The sequence below is a fragment of the Lacerta agilis genome, chromosome 14 (genome assembly GCF_009819535.1).
Source record: "Lacerta agilis isolate rLacAgi1 chromosome 14, rLacAgi1.pri, whole genome shotgun sequence".
NCBI classification, from domain to species: Eukaryota; Metazoa; Chordata; class Lepidosauria; order Squamata; family Lacertidae; genus Lacerta; species Lacerta agilis.
The window spans coordinates 21,626,768-21,650,934 of NC_046325.1; the positions used below are offsets into that span (position 1 = coordinate 21,626,768).

The 24,167-nt window shown below is 45.0% G+C and overlaps 1 pseudogene; it reads right to left on the reverse strand.

The window, feature by feature from the left end:
* Positions 1-11,801: 11,801 nt before the first annotated feature.
* LOC117057646 lies at positions 11,802-23,771 on the reverse strand (annotated as a pseudogene).
* Positions 23,772-24,167: the final 396 nt, after the last annotated feature.

Here is a 24,167-nt window from a genome sequence, read left to right on the forward strand (position 1 = left end):
ACCTTCCATGGCTGCATATTTTTAAGTTGTAGCTTCCTTCTTTCCACCGTGGCTTTAGATATGAATATGGATGAGTACATGGCATGTATCGAATTTGCCAGAGCCTGTACAGCATTGTAGATACTGTAGCTGTGGCCAGTCATGGTCATTTCAAATAAAGGCCCAGGAAGATTCTGCAGCCTCTCTTCTCCGGTACAAGTGTCCACATCATCTCCATTAAAATGGGAATTTAGAAATGAACAGTCGAATGCTTGCTCCCAAAATGGTTGGATGAAGCCATCTCCCTTCATCAAATGAGGGTTTAGTTTTTGAAGAAAATTTTGGAACCCTGGCACTTCATGTGAGTGGGCTGTGAAGGCTAAGGCACCATGGAAGTCTTCTATATCCCAGTCCTTTTGCATGGACACGGCTACAAGGTCCATCTGGGCTACCATAATCCACACTTTACCAAGTGATTTCCCATTCTCAGATTCTCCTTCATGCAGCAGTCCTCTCAATGTTATCATGGTGTTAGCTTCCCCATAGACAACAATAGTGTTGGCTTTACTTTTTATAAAATCTGAAAATATTTTGTTCCATTTTTCTTGAAAATTTAATAAGTCACTGAAAAAGGCATTTATAGGAATTTTCTCAGTGAAGGCAGCACAGATGTTTTTCTGAGAAAGTAGTGGTAGTAGATTGCTCAAAAATAATTCTCCTGTTTCATCATTCATCGTCATTAGACCCACCCAAATCCATTTGAAATGCAGAAGTAGCTGGACAATTGCCTTGTACTGATGGATTTCATTTGGAGCCATCCGATACAAAGACAGTGAATGAGATTGCTCCTTCAGCATGGGGACAAAGTCACCATAGGTGAACTAAAATTGGGGAACATTCAGGAAGATGTTTTACAAATTAATTTGTAAACCTATAGATGTGTTTGTGTGATTTTATGGACAACTGAATATTCTGTTTAATTTTAATGTGAGTTGCTTGTGAAGACTGCTCAAAGACTTCATCCAATGTAAAATGCTCCCCTATACTTTAAGGAGGAGATTTAAGGAGACGTGGATTATTTATTTATTTATTTATTTATTTATTTATTTATTTATTTATTTATGTTTAATAATATTCTATGCTGCTCAAAAATTGATTTGAGTATTAAATTGATTTACAGAAGGAAGAATAAAATACACATCAAGAAAATTTAAAAGCCAAAGCAGGGCTTTTTCTCAGCCATAACTCAGTTCCAGCTCCTCTTAGGTGGGCACTATTGCCATTAATAGAGAGCAAGGGAAGTGTTTGTGGTGAGTTCTGGCACCTCGTTTTTTTAGAAAAACAGCACTGGTTCCGCACTGAGAAACTTACACTTTATCCATTCACAATTACATTAGTACTTAAAAAATGATTTATGAAACTTTTCTAACTGCCCACCTTTACATCCAGAAGATCCAAGATGTAAGATTTCAATGTTTGTGCTACATTTGTTTTAATGGAATATACATCTGCACAAGCAACCACACAACACACTCCCAGAAAGAAATGGAAAGACAAAAAATTTGTTCCAGTTCTAAAAACCTGTGGAAATTTGTAGATGTCCAAGATGGCAGCCAAATGGTGGGATGTTTCAGCACCTAGTCCTCCTATGACTCCGATTAGGTTGTTCTGGACATCACAGGTATAATTGGGGACAAATCTGTACTGTTTAGAAAACAACTTCATTGCAACATAGTAGTTCCACTTCTGACTGAAGTAGCTCTCAATGATGTGAAATCCCAAGGAAACATTAGGTAATATCTTGGGATTTTCATTAATCTCATTTACAGCGAATACCAAGGCCAGGACCTGCCGGTAATTCTTCATCACAACTCTGGAAAAAAATGTTAAATGATATGTCACCAGGAAATTTAATGAAAAGTAAAGTGGCTTGGTAACTGTCGTGTTTCTTCGATAACACAGTTGTACCTTGGTTCTCGGATGGCTTAATTGTTGAACAAATTGGCTGCCAAACATCGCAAACCCAGAAGGAAGTGTTCCAGTTTTTCCAAAAGTTTTTCCAAAGCCAAACATCCGACACGGCTTCTGCAACCAATCGGAAGCTGTGCCTCAGTATCCGAATGGTTTTGGGAGTCAAACAGAATTCCAAAATGTATTAAATTTGAGAACCAAGGTACCACTGTATTTGAATTAGTTGGTAGACTGCTGAGAGGACTGCAAACTTGCAGGACCACATAGAACTGCAATATATAGAAAGTCATAGCCTGTATACATTATTACACCCTAATCCAGAGGCATTATATTGGGCATTGTGGGATTAGAAGACATCAATTTAAAAGTCATTTTAGAATGATCAAACTATATGTGAGATTGAACAAATCATTTGTAGTTGAATGGATCTTTTAAAAATTATTCATAGCACCCTCTGAAATACCCTATTTATATCAGCCCCTCCAGTGTCTATTGATAAACATTTACATGTGTGCTATCAATTCCTTTAAGGCTGCAAATAGTTTAGCCTCAGGTGACAACCTTTGGCATAATACAGAAAAACAAAAGATCCTTACATGGGTAAGCTGGTGTCAAGAGTTGGGTATTCAGTGAAGGAAAATGAATCAAAAAACAGTAGCATCTGAGAGACGGCCCCACCAAATATGAGATCGCCTGACTTATAATACTTATGAGGAGTATAGAAGGGGCCATGGACGGCACATCTTGCAGCATGCTCCTGGAACTGACTGTGGAGTATCTGCAACAGCATTAGAAACATCTCCAATAACACTGTTCCAATTATGGTCATTCCCCTCTCAGTGCAGATGCCAGATTTTCCGCCTTCTTTCCTAACAATATAGCAGTCTGGCGTGAAAAGCAGCAGCCTCTGCTGATGCAATATTTGGAGTCTGTATCCTCTATCTACATACATATACCAGAAAGCTATATGGAATTGGAGCGTGCTGGAGCTTATGTCCTTAGCTCCAGTTTTGAACACCAAGCAGGGTTTTTAAAAACATAGCTTGGCCTTTGTTAGTGTTTTGTTATGGTTCAGATTCTGGAAACAAGGAGGTGACTAGTCAAAAGGAGAAAAATATGGCACATTTCAGAGACCTTAATGACAATCACAATGTATGCAATTGAGAATGGCAAAACCTGCAATTAGCCTCCCCCAAGGAACCAGGCACTTGGTGACACTATGTCTAACAAACTTGCAGTAGAAAGAAAACATGTTGGCCAAAACAACCACAACCTTCCCTGTGTTCCTAAATTTCTGCTATTTTCCTGTCGTGGTTGGGCAGGGAGATTCCACAAACTGTTCAGAAGACTTAACTTAATGTAATGGTGGAAAACTGAATCCAGCCAATGAAATAGACATTCACCCTCGCAGGCCAACTTTGACAGGGGCAACCCACATGTCCATCAGCTGACATCATAAAAATAACATGTGTCATCTTCAAAGGGTCCGCTGAAAACAGAGTTTCACAGGAGCTGAAAAATGGGTACCTGGCTGCACTGATTCCCCCAAATAATGAATTTTTTTTTTGGGGGGGGGTCTTTAAATGCTTTTATTGGCAAAGCTCTACTTATTTTAAGAACATCTGTGTATAGCTGTCAGACTGCTTAGGCAGCAATCGTAACCCTGTTTACCTGAGAGTAAGAATTCAGTAAGACTTCTCAATTCAATAAGAATTACTTCTAAGTGGACATTGTTTGGATTTCACTCTGATTCTTTAAGTGATGGTGCAATAAATAGAGAACCATGCAGAGAAAGGATGATGCTCCAGTGGCTGCTATTTATTATTATGACAATTTATATACCACTTGATTACAACTGTCTCTAAGCAGTACATGGGAGACTCTGCATAATGTACCCTTGTTGATCAGGCATTCCTTTGACCTTCATCCTTGCTGCTACTGGAAATAGTGTGTGATGGCGGGGCTGACTGCTGCCTTACTGCCCATTTCAACCTAAGCTTTGGTCATGTGACCATGTGACCACATACATGATTGATCAAAGGAAGTCAGCAGTTTGAATTAAAATTAAGGTCTAATTAAAACCCTCCCTTAGTGCTGCTATATTTTCCCAGGATTTCAAAGGTGGACTTGTCATTCAGAGGGAATTCATGAAAGGTGCTGCTTTGCTCTGGAACTTAGGCAAGCCAATTGAAAAATTGCAGGTTTTTTGGCATTTTTGTAAAATAAATATGTTAAGTTCTGGGTGGACACAGCAGGCGACACAGTGATTTCCAAACAGCTCTTGTTTATTCTCAGGCTGGAACAGAAGTGAGCTGAAGGCCTCAACAGCCTGCTTATATAGAACTCAGCTACAAAGCAACAGTAACAACTTTCTGTAGTTAACCAATCCCTGAACGTCACTTTACAATCCCTCTTTTGCATATGCTGACCTGAGTGAAAACTGCAGCAGAATGAACTATATGCACACACCCCTAGTGGCCTAGGGTGAGAACTTTAATACATAACACCCCTCCCCACCGAGATAAGGCATTAGGTTACAATCATAGTGGTTCCATTATATACAGCAATACTCTTTTTGGTTCATTAAGGCACATAGCATATCAGTTTCAATTTTCCCATTTTGCAAGCATAACTACTTCTATTTACAATGCAGCATTACGTGTGCAAATTGTTGGTAACATAGTCTTTTAAATAAGTCGGGCGTTTGGAAACCCTACCTGACCGCCGTGGGCCAGTATCAGAGTCCGGTTGGCTGCTTGAGTCCTGTTGCGACCGCAGTGCTACCAATGGTGGCGTTGCGCCTGAGTTCCCTGGCTCCGCTACTGTTGAAGGGACTGCCGCGAGCGGACTCAGTGGAAACTCAGGCAAGGCAGTGGTCCGAGTCTCAAGGGAGTCCCGCAAAACCACTGCAGTGGCTCGGCTCGGCTCCATTTCCGCAGTTTGTGAAGGGGGTGTAGGTGGAGCCTCGCCTTCCGTTGGTGTCGGTTCTGGAGCTGAGGCCGCAGTTGAGGGCACTGCGGTGTCGTCCAAATTCCCAACCTGGCGCCTTAGTTGGTCTATGTGTCGGCGCCACAAACGCCCGTCCTCAAGTGCCACCTGATATGAGCGGGGCCCAGTGACTCCCACTATCATGGCCGGCACCCAAGGAATGTCCCCCACATAATTCCTGGCAAACACCTTATCTCCGGGGATAAAAGACCTTGGCACGTTAGCACAGCCCGGGGGCTCAGCTACCCCAAAGTCTGGATGCAACCGGTCGAGCGGAGATCTGAGGCGACGGCCCATAAGCAGTTCAGCTGGACTCTGCCCTGCGGCTGCATGCGGGGTGATGTGCTGCACGAGCAAGTATTCTGTGACCCGCTCATGCCAGTCCTTCTGGTCCAGGCGCGCCAGTGCCTCGTTTGCTGAGCGCGCCATTCTTTCCGCCTGTCCATTGCTGGCCGGGTAAAATGGTGCTGTTAGGGCATGGCAGATGCCCAGCCCCAAGAGGTAACTTTCAAAAGTGCCTGATGTGAACTGTGGCCCGTTGTCGGAGACGAGGACATCAGGACATCCATGCGTTGCAAATAGGCCCCACAGCACCCGGATTATGGCTTCGGTAGTGGTGGAGGGCGTCAGGGCCACCTCCAGCCATTTGGAATAAGCGTCCACCACTACCATAAAGGTCCGGCCATGAAAAGGTCCAGCAAGATTGATGTGCACTCTCGACCAGGGTGCCTTTGGCGTCTCCCAAGTGTTGCCCTTAGCTGCTGGTGGTGCAGGTCTTGATTCTTGACACGCTTGACAGGAGGCAACCCAGGAGGTGATGGCATCCTCCATGTTAGGACACCAGACGTAACACCCAGCCAACGCCTTCATTTTGACAATCCATGGGTGGCCGATGTGCAGAGCCTCAAGGACGCGTTGGCGGAGTCTTTGGGGAACCACGACTCGGTCTCCCCACAGTAGGCAGCCGCGATGAGCTGAGAGTTCATGCTGCCTGGTTGCAAATGGCTGGAACTCTGGTGTGAATGGCCCTTCTGGCCACCCCCTCCACACCCAGTTGAGCACACGTCTGATGGTGCGGTCCTGGGAAGATGCGGAGGCCACATCGGCAGCTGACACTGGTGCTGCTGGGAGGTCCTCAATCAGGAGTAGCGATGAAGCAGGAGCTGGATCTTCCACAAACGCTGGAAGAGGGCAACGACTGAGGGCATCAGCATGGCCCAGCGATTTTCCAGGGCGATGGATGAGGTGGTAGCTGTAGGCTGCCAGAAAAACAGTCCATCGCAGCATGCGTGGCGAGAGGATCGGTGGAGTTGGTCTGTCACCCGCAAGGAGGCCCAGGAGCAGCTTGTGGTCAGTGATGAGGTCAAAGGTTCTTCCGTACAGATATTCGTGGAACCTCTCCACTCCAGCCACAAGCGCCAGTGCCTCCTTGTCGAGCTGGCTGTAATTCCGTTCAGCCGGAGACAGCGTCCGAGAGAAGTAAGCAAGCGGTGCTTCCCTTCCATCTGGAAACCGGTGACTGAGGACGGCGCCGATGCCAAAGGGCGAGGCGTCGCAGGCGAGGACCAGTGGCCTGGCTTCACTGTACTGTACCAGCACACTGTCCGATGAGAGGAGGGCCTTGACTGCGTTGAAGGCCGCCGTTTCCCGATGACCCCAGGACCACAGTGCCTTCGTGCTGAGGAGGCGGTGGAGAGGCTCAGCTAGCGTTGCTTTGTGGGGCAGGAACATATTGTAGAAGTTCAGCAGCCCCAGGAACGCCTGCAACTCGGTCTTGTTCTTTGGGATCTGGGCCTCCTGGATGGCCCGGGTTTTGGGTTTTGGATGCCGTTGGGTGAAGACCAGAGGCATTGATAAGGTAGCCCAGGAACTCCACCTGCGGAACGGCAATCTGGCACTTTTCTTTCTTCACCTTGAGTCCGGCCTCCTGGAACCTGGTCAGCACGGCGCGGAGGCGCTCGAACAGCTGCTGATTTGAGTCTGCGGATACCAGTACATCATCGAAATATGGTACCACGCCTAGAAGCCCCTGCAGGAGGCGCTCCATGAGGCTTTGAAAGATGCCAGGAGCCACGCTCACTCCGAACTGTAGCCGGCGGCATCGGAACGCTCCTCGGTGGGTGACGATCGTCTGAGCTTCCACGGTGGCGTCGTCGACAGGCAGTTGTTGATAGGCTTGGGCAAGGTCCAGCTTAGCAAAGACCTTGCCTTCGCCCAGGGAATGCAGCAGGTGTTGGATGACGGGAACTGGATAAGCGTGCTGCTGAAGTGCCTTGTTGATTGTGCACTTGTAGTCTGCGCATATTCTCACCGACCCATCCGGCTTGACAGGTGTGACGATAGGCGTTTCCCACTTGGCGTGGTCGACCGGCTCCAAAACACCTTGCACGATTAATTTGTCCAGCTGTTCGTCCACCTTAGCCTTGAGGGTGAACGGAACCCGGCGTGGCTTTAGCTTGATTGGAGCGACTTGTGGATCAAGGCTAAAGGCGATGGGTGTGCCTGTATATTGGCCCAAAGTGCCATCAAAAACCTCGGCAAATTCTTTGGTTAAGGTTTCAACTTCCGTGTTGGAGATGCAGTTGATGCCGGTGACTTCCAGGCCGAGGGCGCCAAACCATTCTAGCCCTAGGAGGCTGGGATGCAGATCTTCAACTACCACGAGTCGGAGTGGGCCCGAGAAATTTTTGAACTTGACCTGGAACTGGCCGACGCCTGTCACGGGAATGTCTTTCCCCTGGTAGTCTCTCAGGTGTACGCGATGTAGGTCAAGCTGCCTCTTAGAAAGCTTGGGCACAAGTCTTTTGATAGTGCTCCAGGACACAACGGACAGGGCAGACCCGGTGTCGATCTCCATGTCACACGGAGCTCCTTCGATGAGCACCGTGATGTGTAGTTTGCGTCGTGTTGGCGAGTCGGTTTGTCCAATCGTGGTATCCAGATGAGCAGCAACAGTTGGTGAGAGCGAAACAGTTACTGTTTGTGGACCGGGGTGACGACTTGGACTTACGAGATGGTGAAGAGGCTGTGTTTGACGGAGTTGATCGGCAGACCTTGGCGATGTGGCCTTTTCTGGAGCACTGCCGGCAGGTGGCGTCTCTGAATTGACATTTGGCGCGGGGGTGGTTGCCTCCACAGCCAGTGCATTCTGATTGGTCCTTGGACTTCTGTTTGAACTTCCCGCGTTCCCGCTTCGTCTGGTGCACGTCATCGTCTTCGCTGGTTGATGCCTTGTCGCTGCTAGCCTCTTCGTGGTGTACAGCAATTGGCTTCTTTGTAGGATGTGGGCTGCTGGCCTTGCGGATCTCTTGGGCAGAGAGTTCAGCAGCTTCTGAGGCCGCAGCCTCCTCGATGGCCTTCTGCAATGTGAGGTCTGGCTTGGCGAGGAGAAGCTGCGGTTGCCATGGTAACCTCACTAGCTTGAATGGCCTCAGCGGACTTGATACAATAAGCCTGCTTCTGGGAGTTAACACTTAGAGTTTTATCTGTCTTATGCCTACACTGATATCCTTTATGACCAAATTGATTACACACCCAGCATTTAATTTCTTTGGGGTTAGTGTAATTAGTTTTCCTCCCCTTATCTTCACTACTACTGGTGCTGCCAGTGGTTCTTTCTTTTGGTTCACTGAGCACTGATCTGTCTCTTTTTTCTGTTACTGAGGTAAAATTTCCCTTCATCAGCTGAGTTTTGCTTTTGGGAGTCTCCCAATGTTTCCCGCCAAAATTTGGTTCGTCAAATTTATGGTCTCTAATTTCGTTTATCTGGTCAGCTAAATCTGCCGCCTCCTGTAAAGTAGCAGGGTGTCTTTCTTTAATTAAATATTTGAGATGACTGGGTAGGGTATTGTAGAATTGCTCTAACGCAATCACCTCTTTGATCTTGTCGACTGAATCAGCCTCCTCCTGCTCTAACCATTTATTTAAATAGTCGTGGGTTTTCGCTCCCAGCTGAGCAAATGTCTCTTCCCGCACCTTGCATACATTGCAAAACCTTTGCCTCAATTGTTCCTTTGTTATTCCAAATCTCACAAAGACCATCTTTTTAAAAACTTGGAAATCTCTAGATTGGTCTAAGGGTAGTTGAGAATAAATTTCTGTCAGCTTTCCGCTGATGCGTGCCCTTAATATTGGCATTTGATCCTCAGCTGACACTCCAAAATCCTGAATAGCCCTTTCAAAAGCTAAAATGTAAGCTTCAGGGTTTTCAGTGTCCCTATATTCAGGGAATCGTTTTAAATCTATTTTGTTAACAGTTTGAGGGGTACTGTTGTTGCTGTTATTTTGATTGCTCAGAGCTGACAATTCCATCCTCTTCATTTCTAAATTATATTGTCTCTCTCTCTCTCCTCTCTTTCAGCTTGCAATCTCAGTTTGTTCTCTTTTGCCTCAGCTTGCAATCTCAGTTCGTTCTCTTTTGCCTCAGCTTGCAATCTCAGTTCTTTCTCTCTCACCTCAGCCTTAATTCTTTCCTTTTCTAATTCTAATTTATATTGTTGTTCTAATTTCCATTTCTCAAACTCTTCTGAGACATTAGGACTCATTCCCCTTGAAGGATCTATGATAGAGGCCTCAGTACTGATTTCCTCCCCTTGGGAAATCCCATTCTCCTCCTCAGAGCTTTCGCCATTAGCACTTCTCAGAGCAGTCTTAGATTTTCTAGGTGGCATCCTTAGTTATTGGTGGGTGGTTTTACTTCACTTTTAATATGGAGGGTTTCAGTTAACTATTTTGTTTGGCTTGGCTTTATCACTCAGGTCGCAAATACACGCCTAAAGTTACCTCAGAACTTTCTCCAGCGCGCTTTATATTGCCCTCTCAAAACCAAACCCTTTTGCCCAAAATAGTTTAGAGTATAACGTACGCCTGGCTTCCTCTTACAATTCTTCACTATTGGAATAATCACTTCACACCACAGGGCTGAGAAACTCTCACAGAATTCTCCTTTTCCCCTTCCGGTGTTTGTGATCCTCTCCTTAACAGAATTGTAAAGTTGCCTCCTTTTACGTTTACTCCCTTGTCACACTACCCTCACACCTTTTCCACCCTTTCAATATTTATTCGTCCCGCCGCTGCCGCCACTTTTGTCGCGGTCACTCTCTCAGACCTGAGCAGCACCCCCAGACGTTTAACGGTCTATTGGTAACTGCCCCAACGACATATGGTATATCCGCTGCCACCAGCCAGTATTCACTCTGGCAATGAATAACTCACTTCCGATTCAGATTTTGGTAAAAATAAAACATAAGTTTCTTTATTGTTTGTACAAAGCGTAATGGTTTCAAATGACTTGGTAAAACATTTAATATAACTGTATGGTTATTCAGATAAGTATATTTTAACTCTCTACCTAGTATTCCAATAACTATCCCTAATGCCTCCTGTTTATTATTCACTCTGCTCTAGCTCTGCTCATTGGCTCTATCTCCCTCTCTCTATCCCTCTCTAACTCTCTCAACTCAACTGCCTCACTTCTAACCTCTAACTGCCTTTTCTATCCTCTCTAACTGCCATCCTTCCACACTCTAATTGCCTGGAGAGCTCCCATTGGTCAAGCTCCTCCCTGCCAAGTTAACCCTTGGAGAACCTTTAGGGGTGAACGCCACACTTATCCGCCAAAAGATGGCTGACCATCACTTGCCAACCAGAGACTACGGGAAATTAATGATATTGCATTTACTTCCCATGGTACCATGTCAGATCTGGGCTGCCACACCTTTCTAGTACTGAGGATAGCTGTAATTCACCTCCCAAAGGATTTTCATCCCCATCATTGGAATGGGCATTATGCACTCACTAGGAGATAATCTGTCCCCATTTTCAGAAATGTCTACTCAGCCCCTTCAGCAGATGATTGGCCAACCCCACAGTGCATCTAAAGATACATGGAGGCTGCCTACTGCAAAGTCACATGGAGGAAGAGTTGGAGGATGAACAGGCTTCTAAAGCCAAGTCCTCCACCCCTAAATCCCTATTGGCGATGGGGTGTTCACACAATTACCCTTAAATACTTCCTTTCAGAAGCAACTAGTGCTCCTGAGTCATGTTTATAAGAGAAGATGAAGGAAACCTCCATAATATGTTGGCCAAACATTATCATGTACTATGGAAATGACAAGTCTCAGGGACAAGAGCAACTCTGTTTAATAATTAAAATTTTAAAATGCTTTCCAACTAGTGTAGACATTATGCCTGTTGTTAACTAGGTGTCAACTACATGTCTTTTAAAAATTAAAGCTGTGTTAGCATCCATAACTAGCAAGAACATTGGTTTGTAGTGGTACAGTGTATGGCAACTGGAATGGTGATTTATTAAATTATCACATTCAATAAGGATGTCCTCTTTTATCAGATCCAGTTGATTTATTTCATCAGATACACTATTCCAAAGCAACACATGGGCAAAATTCTCCAAACTACAACTGGCAGAGGATGTGTGCATTCAAACAAAAGCTCATACCTAGAACAAACTTAGTTGGTCTCTAAGGTGCTTCTGGAAGGATTTTTTATTTTTATTTTTTACTATGGCAGACCAACACGGCTACCTAGCTGTAAGAGGATAGAAAGAATAGGCATTTTTTCCAATTCAGTTTCATCCTAGGGCAATAAATACTAAATGGTCTGGAATACAAAACAGAAATTGGCATGGAGGACAGATGAAGGGAAAACAGAGGTCATCACTTTTTTCCAAAAACAATTCTGGAACCCTGTGGAACTAGAATAATCTATGTCAGCTAATCTAAAAAGCAGGTGCATTAGTCATCTCCTACTGCAAATATCTAAAAACCTGAGAATCGAAGTCATGCTAGAAGACTACCCTGCAACTTTGGTCCACTCTAAGGGTTGCAGAATCTCCAAAAGCATCAGTGAACATTTCTCTTTATTAAGTGGTCTCTTTTGTTCAGTTCTGGTCTCAGGACAATAATATAACATTTAGGGAAGAAGATGCAACCCAGCAGCCCAGCACTGGAGGCTAAGATGGAGAAGATCTCCACAGCTACCATGTATTTTCCTTTGGTGCTCAAGTAGGTGGGGAAAAAGGATAACCAAACACTGCAAAACACAAGCATGCTAAAAGTGATTAGCTTGGCTTCATTGAAAGTGTCAGGTAATTTTCTAGCCTGGAAAGCTACAGTGAAGCTCACAATAGCCAGGAAGCCCATGTAACCCAGGACACAATAGAACATAGTCACAGACCCCTCATTACATTCAAGTACAATCTCCTCAGTCACTGAGTTCATGTCACTATCTGGAAATGGAGGATTAATTGCCAGCCATACGGTGCAAATAATTCCTTGAACAAGAGAGCAGAGAAGAACAATGGAATTGGCCACCTTTTTCCCTACCCATTTCCTCATGCTACTTCCTGGCTTGGTGGCCATGAAAGCCAGAACCACTGTAATGGTTTTTGCTAACACAGAAGAGACAGCCACTGAGAAGACCATGGCAAACGCAACTTGACGGAGGAGACACATCACCTTCCCAGGATGGCCAATAAACAGCAGCGCACAAGGGAAACAGAGCAAGAGGGAGATGAGGAGGGTGTAGGTGAGGCTCCGGTTGTTGGCTTTGACAATAGGAGTGTCGCGGTGCACTATAAAGGCTCCTAGCACTAGAGCAGTGATCAAGGAAAATAAAAGTGCAAAAATAGCTAAACTTGTCCCCAAAGGGTCCTCATAAGACAAGAAGGTTATTATCTTTGGAATGCACTGATCCTTTCTTTGTTTGGATAATGATCTTTTGGGCACATTGTGCAAAATTCTGCATCTGAAAAAAAAAGATGAAAAACATTTTCAGATCTTGCTTTTTGCAATTATGGACAAGAAGCTAAGAATTGGATTTAGGGATAGTTTTTCCTATTTTAAAAAAAGGATTTCCTGTTTCTTAAATTTCCCCCTTTTAAAATCAAATCATGATGTCTTCCTTTTAAGACAAAAATGTGTGTTTGTGTTAATGCACAACCTTCAAGGCAAACTCTGCCCCCGGCTCCCCCCCACCCATGTCCTAACGTCACACACTCAACGTTTGTCCCCACAATCATCCTTAAAACCTGGTGCCTCCAGCAAATGGTAGGACTGAATGACTCCTTGTGCTAAGCGCTAAGGAACTTACTCTAAAATATCCTCACAGTTTGAACTGCCTAGGAAAAAACAAGGGCTGCAGAAAAAGACACCACTCATTTATCTGGTCAAATGCAGCACTCGGGCTCCTTCTTTTGGTGGTGAGCATCACCATGGATTCAAAAACTACTTCCCTTTAAAAGGGTACCTAGTATTGTGCACTGAAGGGTAGATGCATTTCTTTCATTTCTTTGGTTCCAAGGTGAAAAGTGCCCATAACTACTATTTTGAGTTGGTTGATATCAGGATAGTTTCCAGGAATACTAGGTAAAGAACCTTTTGGCCAGTAATTACTACTATGTGCCCAATGGTGCAGAATGCTAGACTACTCCAGGTGCTGCACATTCTACCTTGTGCATGAGAAACCTTCCCTTCTGGACATGGAACACAATCGTAGCAGCAAAATGGCTCCCCCTCCTTTTTCTTCTTCTGGTAACCAGGTGACAGTTGTCGTTACAGAGTGAAAGGGGCATCACCTATTCAGGAAATGTGGATAATTAGCATGAGAATATATATTGATAAATAGCATGATAACATCACTATCCTCACAGTATTATCCTTGGATTCCGTCATATTAATGCAGGTGCTCATGAGGTGTTGAGCAGTGTCTTGAACTGGCACGGCCAGTCTTTGTTCCTTCTGTACTGGTAGCATTCCCTGTCTTCATGAACCTAGTCAGACTAGATTCCATAAAAAGGAAGTTGGAATAAAGTAGGGATGAAGAGAACTAAGAGGAACTTTGTTGTTTTAAAACAATGGCAGAGGTTTGTTTCGGTATTTAGAATGTACGTATATGCACAACACACCCAAAGCTCATCCTTCTCTAACTGAACTAGCTAACTGAAAGGCTTGCTCTTCAGATTGTAGTCATGTTAAAGATACAGTCATATGTATCAGCATGGGCTGCAGAATAGAAGAGAGGAGGAGTCAGGGAAATGTGTGATGGTTTGTGTGCAAGGGAGAGCAGAAAAAGGAAAGGAGGAGGTGGAGGAAAAGAGGAGTGCAGGTGAAAATTTGGGGTTAAAGTGAGTTGCAAAAAGAAGAGAGAACAAGGAGTGTGAATGGGCTTGAATATGAAAGCTGGTGTATCAGGGTCTGAATAAAAGCTCCCAATAAGAGCAGCCTACTTGAAGAATGGAAACAAAAATGTGTCCTGTCTTTGTCTTTTGTGTCACAAGTCACTGATAAAATATGGGCTATTTTCAAACACAGGATTAGTTAAAACACATATCATTGTTATAATATAATATCTTAAAGAAAATGTACAGAGAAGTGTTTATATTTCCAGCACCATTCCTCACAGTGGGACTTCTTTGCAAGCCAAAAAAAAAAAAAAAGGTTCAGATTTTGCCAATATACACACTGGGATAAAGACTATAGAAACATACCGAGGAAGCGACAAATGATTGTTTCTCCTTTCCTCTCCTCTCCATCCCTCCTTTTATTTTATGGCAGCTAAAGGCAATAGTGATGTCCCACCTGGTTAAAATTTCTAGGCCACACAATGGCGTCTTCATCAATGCTCAAATGTTTGCCATTAGTGGCCCAAGGATTCATTCTTCCAACTTTCATTCTAACAATGACTTATTGGGAAAAGTAATCAGATTTGTAATATCAACCCCCATTGTCAATTCTCCATTCTCATTGAAGTGCACAGTTTCTCCTGCAGTGTTGTTAAATGAGATGCTCCTCAGAATAGGGTGGAGCTAAGTGGAATGGAAAAATAATTCAATGTTGGAATTGTATGAGTATCCAAGATATTTCCTATACCCTTGTATCCCACCCCATTCACTTAGATTTGTGGGTGGATATTTGTTCATAGTGTTAAATACACCCTGTGAACCACACATGCATTTTTAAATTTAAATTAAATGCGACTAAAGTTCCCCAGAATTCTCTTCCCTTAGAAGGAAAGCAAGCCATGCTAATGCATTTGACATTTGTTGGAAAAAAAATCTCTTCTACCATGCCTTCTCAAGATTTCTGCACTTTATAATTCTTCATTTTTAAATGTTATAATGATGTTTTCTCATCTATATTATGTGGGGAAATGATGCTCCACTCATACTACTTTGTTGTTGTTCATATTTTGATGTTTTGAAATATTCATGAAAGGGTCATATATGTTGAAATTTAAATGAGAGAAATTCCACACTGGTTTCTGATGTCCAAATGTCAATCTCAAATTACACAATTAAATTCAATAGCATTGAGACTCCGTGTGGAATGGCTACAGATCACATGCTTTTGACACAGCCTATTCCAACTGATGACCTCCAAATGTTTTAGACTACAGTTCCCATAATTACACATCTGGAAGACATCAGATGGGTGAAGGCTGCATTAAGATCTTGTGCTCTCATGGTGAAGACAGAATGCTGTGAAAACTACTACCTTCCATGGCTGCATATTTTTAAGTTGTAGCTTCCTTCTTTCCACCGTGGCTTTAGATTTGAATATGGATGAGTACATGGCATGTATTGAATTTGCCAGAGCCTGTACAGCATTGTAGATACTGTAGCTGTGGCCAGTCATGCTCATTTCAAATAAAGGCCCAGGAAGATTCTGCAGCCTCTCTTCTCCGGTACAAGTGTCCACATCATCTCCATTAAAATGGGAATTTAGAAATGAACAGTCGAATGCTTGCTCCCAGAATGGTTGGATGAAGCCATCTCCCTTCATCAAATGAGGGTTTAGTTTTTGAAGAAAATTTTGGAACCCTGGCATTTCATGTGAGTGGGCTGTGAAGGCTAAGGCACCATGGAAGTCTTCTATATCCCAGTCCTTGTGCATGGACACGGCTACAAGGTCCATCTGGGCTACCATAATCCACACTTTACCAAGTGATTTCCCATTCTCAGATTCTCCTTCATGCAGCAGTCCTCTCAATGTTATCATGGTGTTAGCTTCTCCATAGACAACAATAGTGTTGGCTTTACTTTTTATAAAATCTGAAAATATTTTGTTATATTTTTCTTGAAAATTTAATAAGTCACTGAAAAAGGCATTTATAGGAATTTTCTCAGTGAAGGCAGCACAGATGTTTTTCTGAGAAAGTAGTGGTAGTAGATTGCTCAAAAATAATTCTCCTGTTTCATCATTCATCGTCATTAGACCCACCCAAATCCATTTGAAATGCAGAAGTAGCTGGACAATTGCCTTGTACTGATGGATTTCATTTGGAGCCATCCGATACAAAGACAGTGAATGAGATTGATCCTTCAGCATGGGGACAAAGTCACCATAGGTGAACTAAAATTGGGGAACATTCAGGAAGATGTTTTACAAATTAATTTGTAAACCTATAGATGTGTTTGTGTGATTTTATGGACAACTGAATATTCTGTTTAAAATTAATATATGATGTGAGTTGCTTGTGAAGACTGCTCAAAGACTTCATCCAATGTAAAATGCTCCCCTATACTTTAAGGAGGAGATTTAAGGAGACGTGGATTTTTTATTTATATTTATTTATTATTATTTATGTTTAATAATATTCTATGCTGCTCAAAAATTGATTTGAGTATTAAATTGATATACAGAAGGAAGAATAAAATACACATCAAGAAAATTTAAAAGCCAAAGCAGGGCTTTTTCTCAGCCATAACTCAGTTCCAGCTCCTCTTAGGTGGGCACTATTGCCATTAATAGAGAGCAAGGGAAGTGTTTGTGGTGAGTTCTGGCACCTCGTTTTTTTAGAAAAACAGCACTGGTTCCGCACTGAGAAACTTACACTTTATCCATTCACAATTACATTAGTACTTAAAAATGATTTATGAAACTTTTCTAACTGCCCACCTTTACATCCAGAAGATCCAAGATGTAAGATTTCAATGTTTGTGCTACATTTGTTTTAATGGAATATACATCTGCACAAGCAACCACACAACACACTCCCAGAAAGAAATGGAAAGACAAAAAAATTTGTTCCAGTTCTAAAAACCTGTGGAAATTTGTAGATGTCCAAGATGGCAGCCAAATGGTGGGATGTTTCAGCACCTAGTCCTCCTATGACTCCGATTAGGTTGTTCTGGACACCACAGGTATAATTGGGGACAAATCTGTACTGTTTAGAAAACAACTTCATTGCAACATAGTAGTTCCACTTCTGACTGAAGAAGTAGCTCTCAATGATGTGGAATCCCAATGAAACATTAGGTAATATCTTGGGATTTTCATTAATCTCATTTACAGCGAATACCAAGGCCAGGACCTGCCGGTAATTCTTTATCACAACTCTGGAAAAAAATGTTAAATGATATGTCACCAGGAAATTTAATGAAAAGTAAAGTGGCTTGGTAACTGTCGTGTTTCTTCGATAACACAGTTGTACCTTGGTTCTCGGATGGCTTAATTGTTGAACAAATTGGCTGCCAAACATCGCAAACCCAGAAGGAAGTGTTCCAGTTTTTCCAATGTTTTTCCAAAGCCAAACATCCGACATGGCTTCTGCAACCAATCGGAAGCTGTGCCTCAGTATCCGAATGGTTTTGGGAGTCAAACAGAATTCCAAAATGTATTAAATTTGAGAACCAAGGTACCACTGTATTTGAATTAGTTGATAGACTGCTGAGAGGACTGCAAACTTGCAGGACCACATAGAACTGCAATATATAAAAGTCATAGCCTGTATACATTATTACACCCTAATCCAGAGGCATTATATTGGGCATTGTGGGATTAGAAGACATCAATTTAAAAGTCATTTTAGAATGATCAAACTATATGTGAGATTGAACAAATCATTTGTAGTTGAATGGATCTTTTAAAAAATTATTCATAGCACCCTATGAAATACCCTATTTATATCAGCCCCTCCAGTGTCTATTGATAAACATTTACATGTGTGCTATCAATTCCTTTAAGGCTGCAAATAGTTTAGCCTCAGGTGACAACCTTTGGCATAATACAGAAAAACAAAAGATCCTTACATGGGTAAGCTGGTGTCAAGAGTTGGGTATTCAGTGAAGGAAAATGAATCAAAAAACAGTAGCATCTGAGAGACGGCCCCACCAATTATGAGATCGCCTGACTTATAATACTTATGAGGAGTATAGAAGGGGCCATGGACGGCACATCTTGCAGCATGCTCCTGGAACTGACTGTGGAGTATCTGCAACAGCATTAGAAACATCTCCAATAACACTGTTCCAATTATGGTCATTCCCCTCTCAGTGCAGATGCCAGATTTTCTGCCTTCTTTCATAACAATATAGCAGTCTGGTGTGAAAAGCAGCAGCCTCTGCTGATGCAATATTTGGAGTCTGTATCCTCTATCTACATACATATACCAGAAAGCTATATGGAATTGGAGCGTGCTGGAGCTTATGTCCTTAGCTCCAGTTTTGAACACCAAGCAGGGTTTTTAAAAACATAGCTTGGCCTTTGTTAGTGTTTTATGTTATGTTAGTGTTATGATCCAGATTCTGGAAACAAGGAGGTGACTAGTCAAAAGGAGAAAAATATGGCACATTCCAGAGACCTTAATGACAATCACAATGTATGCAATTGAGAATGGCAAAACCTGCAATTAGCCTCCCCCAAGGGACCAGGCACTTGGTGACACTATGTCTAACAAACTTGCAGTAGAAAGAAAACATGTTGGCCAAAACAACCACAACCTTCCCTGTGTTCCTAAATTTCTGCTATTTTCCTGTCATGGTTGGGCAGGGAGATTCCACAAACTGTTCAGAAGACTTAACTTAATGTAATGGTGGAAAACTGAATCCAGCCAATGAAATAGACATTCACCCTCGCAGGCCAACTTTGACAGGGGCAACCCACATGTCCATCAGCTGACATCAAAAATAACATGTGTCATCTTCAAAGGTCCGCTGAAAACAGAGTTTCACAGGAGCTGAAAAATGGGTACCTGGCTGCACTGATTCCCCCAAATAATGATTTGGGGGGGGATCTTTAAATGCTTTTATTGGCAAAGCTCTACTTATTTTAAGAACATCTGTGTATAGCTGTCAGACTGCTTAGGCAGCAATCGTAACCCTGTTTACCTGAGAGTAAGAATTCAGTAAGACTTCTCAATTCAATAAGACTTACTTCTACTGTAAGTGGACATTGTTTGGATTTCGCTCTGATTCTTTAAGTGATGGTGCAATAAATAGAGAACCATGCAGAGAAAGGATGATGCTCCAGTGGCTGCTATTATTATTATGACAATTTATATACCACTTGATTACAACTGTCTCTAAACAGTACATAGGAGACTCTGCATAATGTACCCTTGTTGATCAGGCATTCCTTTGACCTTCATCCTTGCTGCTACTGGAAATAGTGTGTGATGGCGGGGCTGACTGCTGCCTTACTGCCCATTTCAACCTAAGCTTTGGTCATGTGACCATGTGACCACATACATGATTGATCAAAGGAAGTCAGCAGTTTGAATTAAAATTAAGGTCTAATTAAAACCCTCCCTTAGTGCTGCTATATTTTCCCAGGATTTCAAAGGTGGACTTGTCATTCAGAGGGAATTCATGAAAGGTGCCACTTTGCTCTGGAACTTAGGCAAGCCAATTGAAAAATTGCAGGTTTTTTGGCATTTTTGTAAAATAAATATGTTAAGTTGTGGGTGGACACAGCAGACGACACAGTGATTTCCAAACAGCTCTTGTTTATTCTCAGGCTGGAACAGAAGTGAGCTGAAGGCCTCAACAGCTGCTTATATAGAACTCAGCTACAAAGCAACAGTAACAACTTTCTGTAGTTAACCAATCCCTGAACGTCACTTTACAATCCCTCTTTTGCATATGCTGACCTGAGTGAAAACTGCAGCAGAATGAACTATATACACACACCCCTAGTGGCCTAGGGTGAGAACTTTAATACATAACACCCTCCCCACCGAGATAAGGCATTAGGTTACAATCATAGTGATTCCATTATATACAGCAATACTTTTTTGGTTCATTAAGGCACATAGCATATCAGTTTCAATTTTCCCATTTTGCAAGCATAACTACTTCTATTTACAATGCAGCATTACGTGTGCAAATTGTTGGTAACATAGTCTTTTAAATAAGTCGGGCGTTTGGAAACCCTACCTGACCGCCGTGGGCCAGTATCAGAGTCCGGTTGGCTGATTGAGTCCTGTTGCGACAAGCAGTGCTACCAATGGTGGCGTTGTGCCTGAGTTCCCTGGCTCCGCTACTGTTGAAGGGACTGCCGCGAGCGGACTCGGTGGAAACTCAGGCAAGGCAGTGGTCCGAGTCTCAAGGGAGTCAGGCAAAACCACTGCAGTGGCTCGGCTCGGCTCCATGTCCGCAGTTTGTGAAGGGGGTGTAGGTGGAGCCTCGCCTTCCGTTGGTGTCGGTTCTGGAGCTGAGGCCGCAGTTGAGGGCACTGCGGTGTCGTCTAAATTCCCAACCCGGCGCCTTAGTTGGTCTATGTGTCGGCGCCACAAACGCCCGTCCTCAAGTGCAACCTGATATGAGCGGGGCCCAGTGACTCCCACTATCATGGCCGGCACCCAAGGAATGTCCCCCACATAATTCCTGGCAAAAACCTTATCTCCGGGGATAAAAGACCTTGGCACGTTAGCAGAGCCCGGGGGCTCAGCTACCCCAAAGTCTGGATGCAACCGGTCGAGCGGAGATCTGAGGCGACGGCCCATAAGCAGTTCAGCTGGACTCCGCCCTGTGGCTGCATGTGGGGTGATGTGCTGCACGAGCAAGTATTCTGTGACCCGCTCATGCCAGTCCTTCTGGTCCAGGCGCGCCAGTGCCTCGTTTGCTGAACGCACCATTCTTTCCGCCTGTCCATTGCTGGCCGGGTAAAATGGTGCTGTTAGGGCATGGCGGATGCCCAGCCCCAAGAGGTACGTTTCGAAAGTGCCTGATGTGAACTGTGGCCCGTTGTCGGAGACGAGGACATCAGGACATCCATGCATTGCAAATAGGCCCCGCAGCACCCGGATTATGGCTTCGGTAGTGGTGGAGGGTGTCAGGGCCACCTCCAGCCATTTGGAATAAGCGTCCACCACTACCATAAAGGTCCGGCCATGAAAAGGTCCAGCAAGATCGATGTGCACTCTCGACCAGGGTGCCTTTGGCGTCTCCCAGGTGTTGCCCTTAGCTGCCGGTGGTGCAGGTCTTGATTCTTGACATGCTGGACAGGAGGCAACCCAGGAGGTGATGGCATCGTCCATGTTAGGCCACCAGACGTAACACCGAGCCAACGCCTTCATTTTGACGATCCCTGGGTGGCCGATGTGCAGAGCCTCAAGGACGCGTTGGCTGAGTCTTTGGGGAACCACGACTCGGTCTCCCCACAGTAGGCAGCCGCGATGAGCCGAGAGTTCATGCTGCCTGGTTGCAAATGGCTGGAACTCTGGTGTGAATGGCCCTTCTGGCCACCCCCTCCACACCCAGTTGAGCACACGTCTGATGGTGCGGTCCTGGGAAGATGCGGAGGCCACATCGGCAGCTGACACTGGTGCTGCTGGGAGGTCCTCAATCAGGAGTAGCGATGAAGCAGGAGCTGGATCTTCCACAAACGCTGGAAGAGGGCAACGACTGAGGGCATCAGCATGGCCCAGCGATTTTCCAGGGCGATGGATGAGGTGGTAGCTGTAGGCTGCCAGAAAAACAGTCCATCGCAGCATGCGTGGCGAGAGGATCAGTGGAGTTGGTCTGTCACCCGCAAGGAGGCCCAGGAGCGGCTTGTGGTCAGTGATGAGGTCAAAGGTTCTCCCGTACAGATATTCGTGGAACCTCTTCACTCCAGCCACAAGCGCCAGTGCCTCCTTGTCGAGCTGGCTGTAATTCCGTTCAGCCGGAGACAGCGTCTGAGAGAAGTAAGCAAGCGGTGCTTCCCTTCCATCTGGAAACCGGTGACTGAGGACGGCGCCGATGCCAAAGGGCGAGGCGTCGCAGGCGAGGACCAGCGGCCTGGCTTCACTGTACTGTACCAGCACACTGTCCGATGAGAGGAGGGCCTTGACTGCGTTGAAGGCCGCCGTTTCCCGATGACCCCAGGACCACGGTGCTTCGTGCTGAGGAGGCGGTGGAGAGGCTCAGCTAGCATTGCTTTGTGGGCAGGAACATATTGTAGAAGTTCAGCAGCCCCAGGAACGCCTGCAACTCGGTCTTGTTCTTTGGGATCGGGGCCTCCTGGATGGCCCGGATTTTGGATGCCGTTGGGTGAAGACCAGAGGCATTGATAAGGTAGCCCAGGAACTCCACCTGCAGAACGGCAATCTGGCACTTTTCTTTCTTCACCTTGAGTCCGGCCTCCTGGAACCTGGTCAGCACGGCGCGGAGGCGCTCGAACAGCTGCTGATTTGAGTCTGCGGATACCAGTACATCATTGAAATATGGTACCACGCCTGGAAGCCCCTGCAGGAGACGCTCCATGAGGCTTTGAAAGATGCCAGGAGCCACGCTCACTCCGAACTGTAGCCGGCGGCATCGGAACGCTCCTCGGTGGGTGACGATCGTCTGAGCTTCCGCGGTGGCGTCGTCGACAGACAGTTGTTGATAGGCTTGGGCAAGGTCCAGCTGAGCAAAGACCTTGCCTTCGCCCAAAGAATGCAGTAGGTGTTGGACGACGGGAACTGGATAAGCGTGCTGCTGAAGCGCCTTGTTGATCGTGCACTTGTAGTCTGCGCATATTCTCACCGACCCACCCAGCTTGACAGGTGTGACGATAGGCACTTCCCACTTGGCGTGGTCGACCGGCTCCAAAACACCTTGCGCGATTAATTTGTCCAGCTGTTCGTCCACCTTAGCCTTGAGGGCGAACGGAACCCGGCGTGGCTTTAGCTTGATTGGAGCGACTTGTGGATCAAGGCTAAAGGAGATGGGTGTGCCTGTATATTGGCCCAAAGTGCCATCAAAAACCTCGGCAAATTTTTGGTTAAGGTTTCAACTTCCGTGTTGGAGATGCAGTTGATGCCGGTGACTTTCAGGCCGAGGGCGCCAAACCATTCTAGCCTAGGAGGCTGGGACGCAGATCTTCAACTACCACGAGCGGAGTGGGCCCGAGAAATTTTTGAACTTGACCTGGAACTGGCCGACGCCTGTCACGGGAATGTCGTTCCCCTGGTAGTCTCTCAGGTGTACGCGATGTAGGTCAAGCTCTTTAGAAAGCTTGGGCACAAGTCTTTTGATAGTGCTCCAGGACACAATGGACAGGGCAGACCCGGTGTGTCGTTCTCCATGTCACACGGAGCTCCTTCGATGAGCACCGTGATGTGTAGTTTGCGTCGTGTAGGCGAGTCGGTTTGTCCAATCGTGGTTCCAGATGAGCAGCAACAGTTGGTGAGAGCGAAACAGTTACTGTTTGTGGACCGGGGTGACGACTTGGACTTACGAGATGGTGAAGAGGCTGTGTTTGACGGAGTTGATCGGCAGACCTTGGCGATGTGGCCTTTTCTGGAGCACTGCCGGCAGGTGGCGTCTCTGAATTGACATTTGGCGCGGGGGTGGTTGCCTCCACAGCCAGTGCATTCTGATTGGTCCTTGGACTTCTGTTTGAATCCTGCATTCCCGCTTCGTCTGGTGCACGTCATATCTTCGCTGGTTGATGCCTCGTCGCTGCTAGCCTCTTCGTGGTGTACAGCAATTGGCTTCCTTTGTAGGATGTGGCTGCTGGCCTTGCGGATCTTGGCAGAGAGTTCAGCAGCTTCTGAGCCGCAGCCTCCTTGATGGCCTTCTGCAATGTGAGGTCTGGCTTGGCGAGGAGAAGCTGCGGGGTTGCCATGGTAACCTCACTAGCTTGAATGGCCTCAGCGGACTTTATACAATAAGCCTGCTTCTGGGAGTTAACACTTGGAGTTTTATCTGTCTTATGCCTACACTGATATCCTTTATGACCAAATTGATTACACACCCAGCATTTAATTTCTTTGGGGTTAGTGTAATTAGTTTTCCTCCCCTTATCTTCACTACTACTGGTGCTGCCAGTGGCTCTTTCTTTTGGTTCACTGAGCACTGATCTGTCTCTTTTTTTCTGTTACTGAGATAAAATTTCCCTTCATCGGCTGAGTTTTGCTTTTGGGAGTCTCCCAATGTTTCCCGCCAAAATTTGGTTCGTCAAATTTATGGTCTCTAATTTCGTTTATCTGGTCAGCTAAATCTGCCGCCTCCTGTAAAGTAG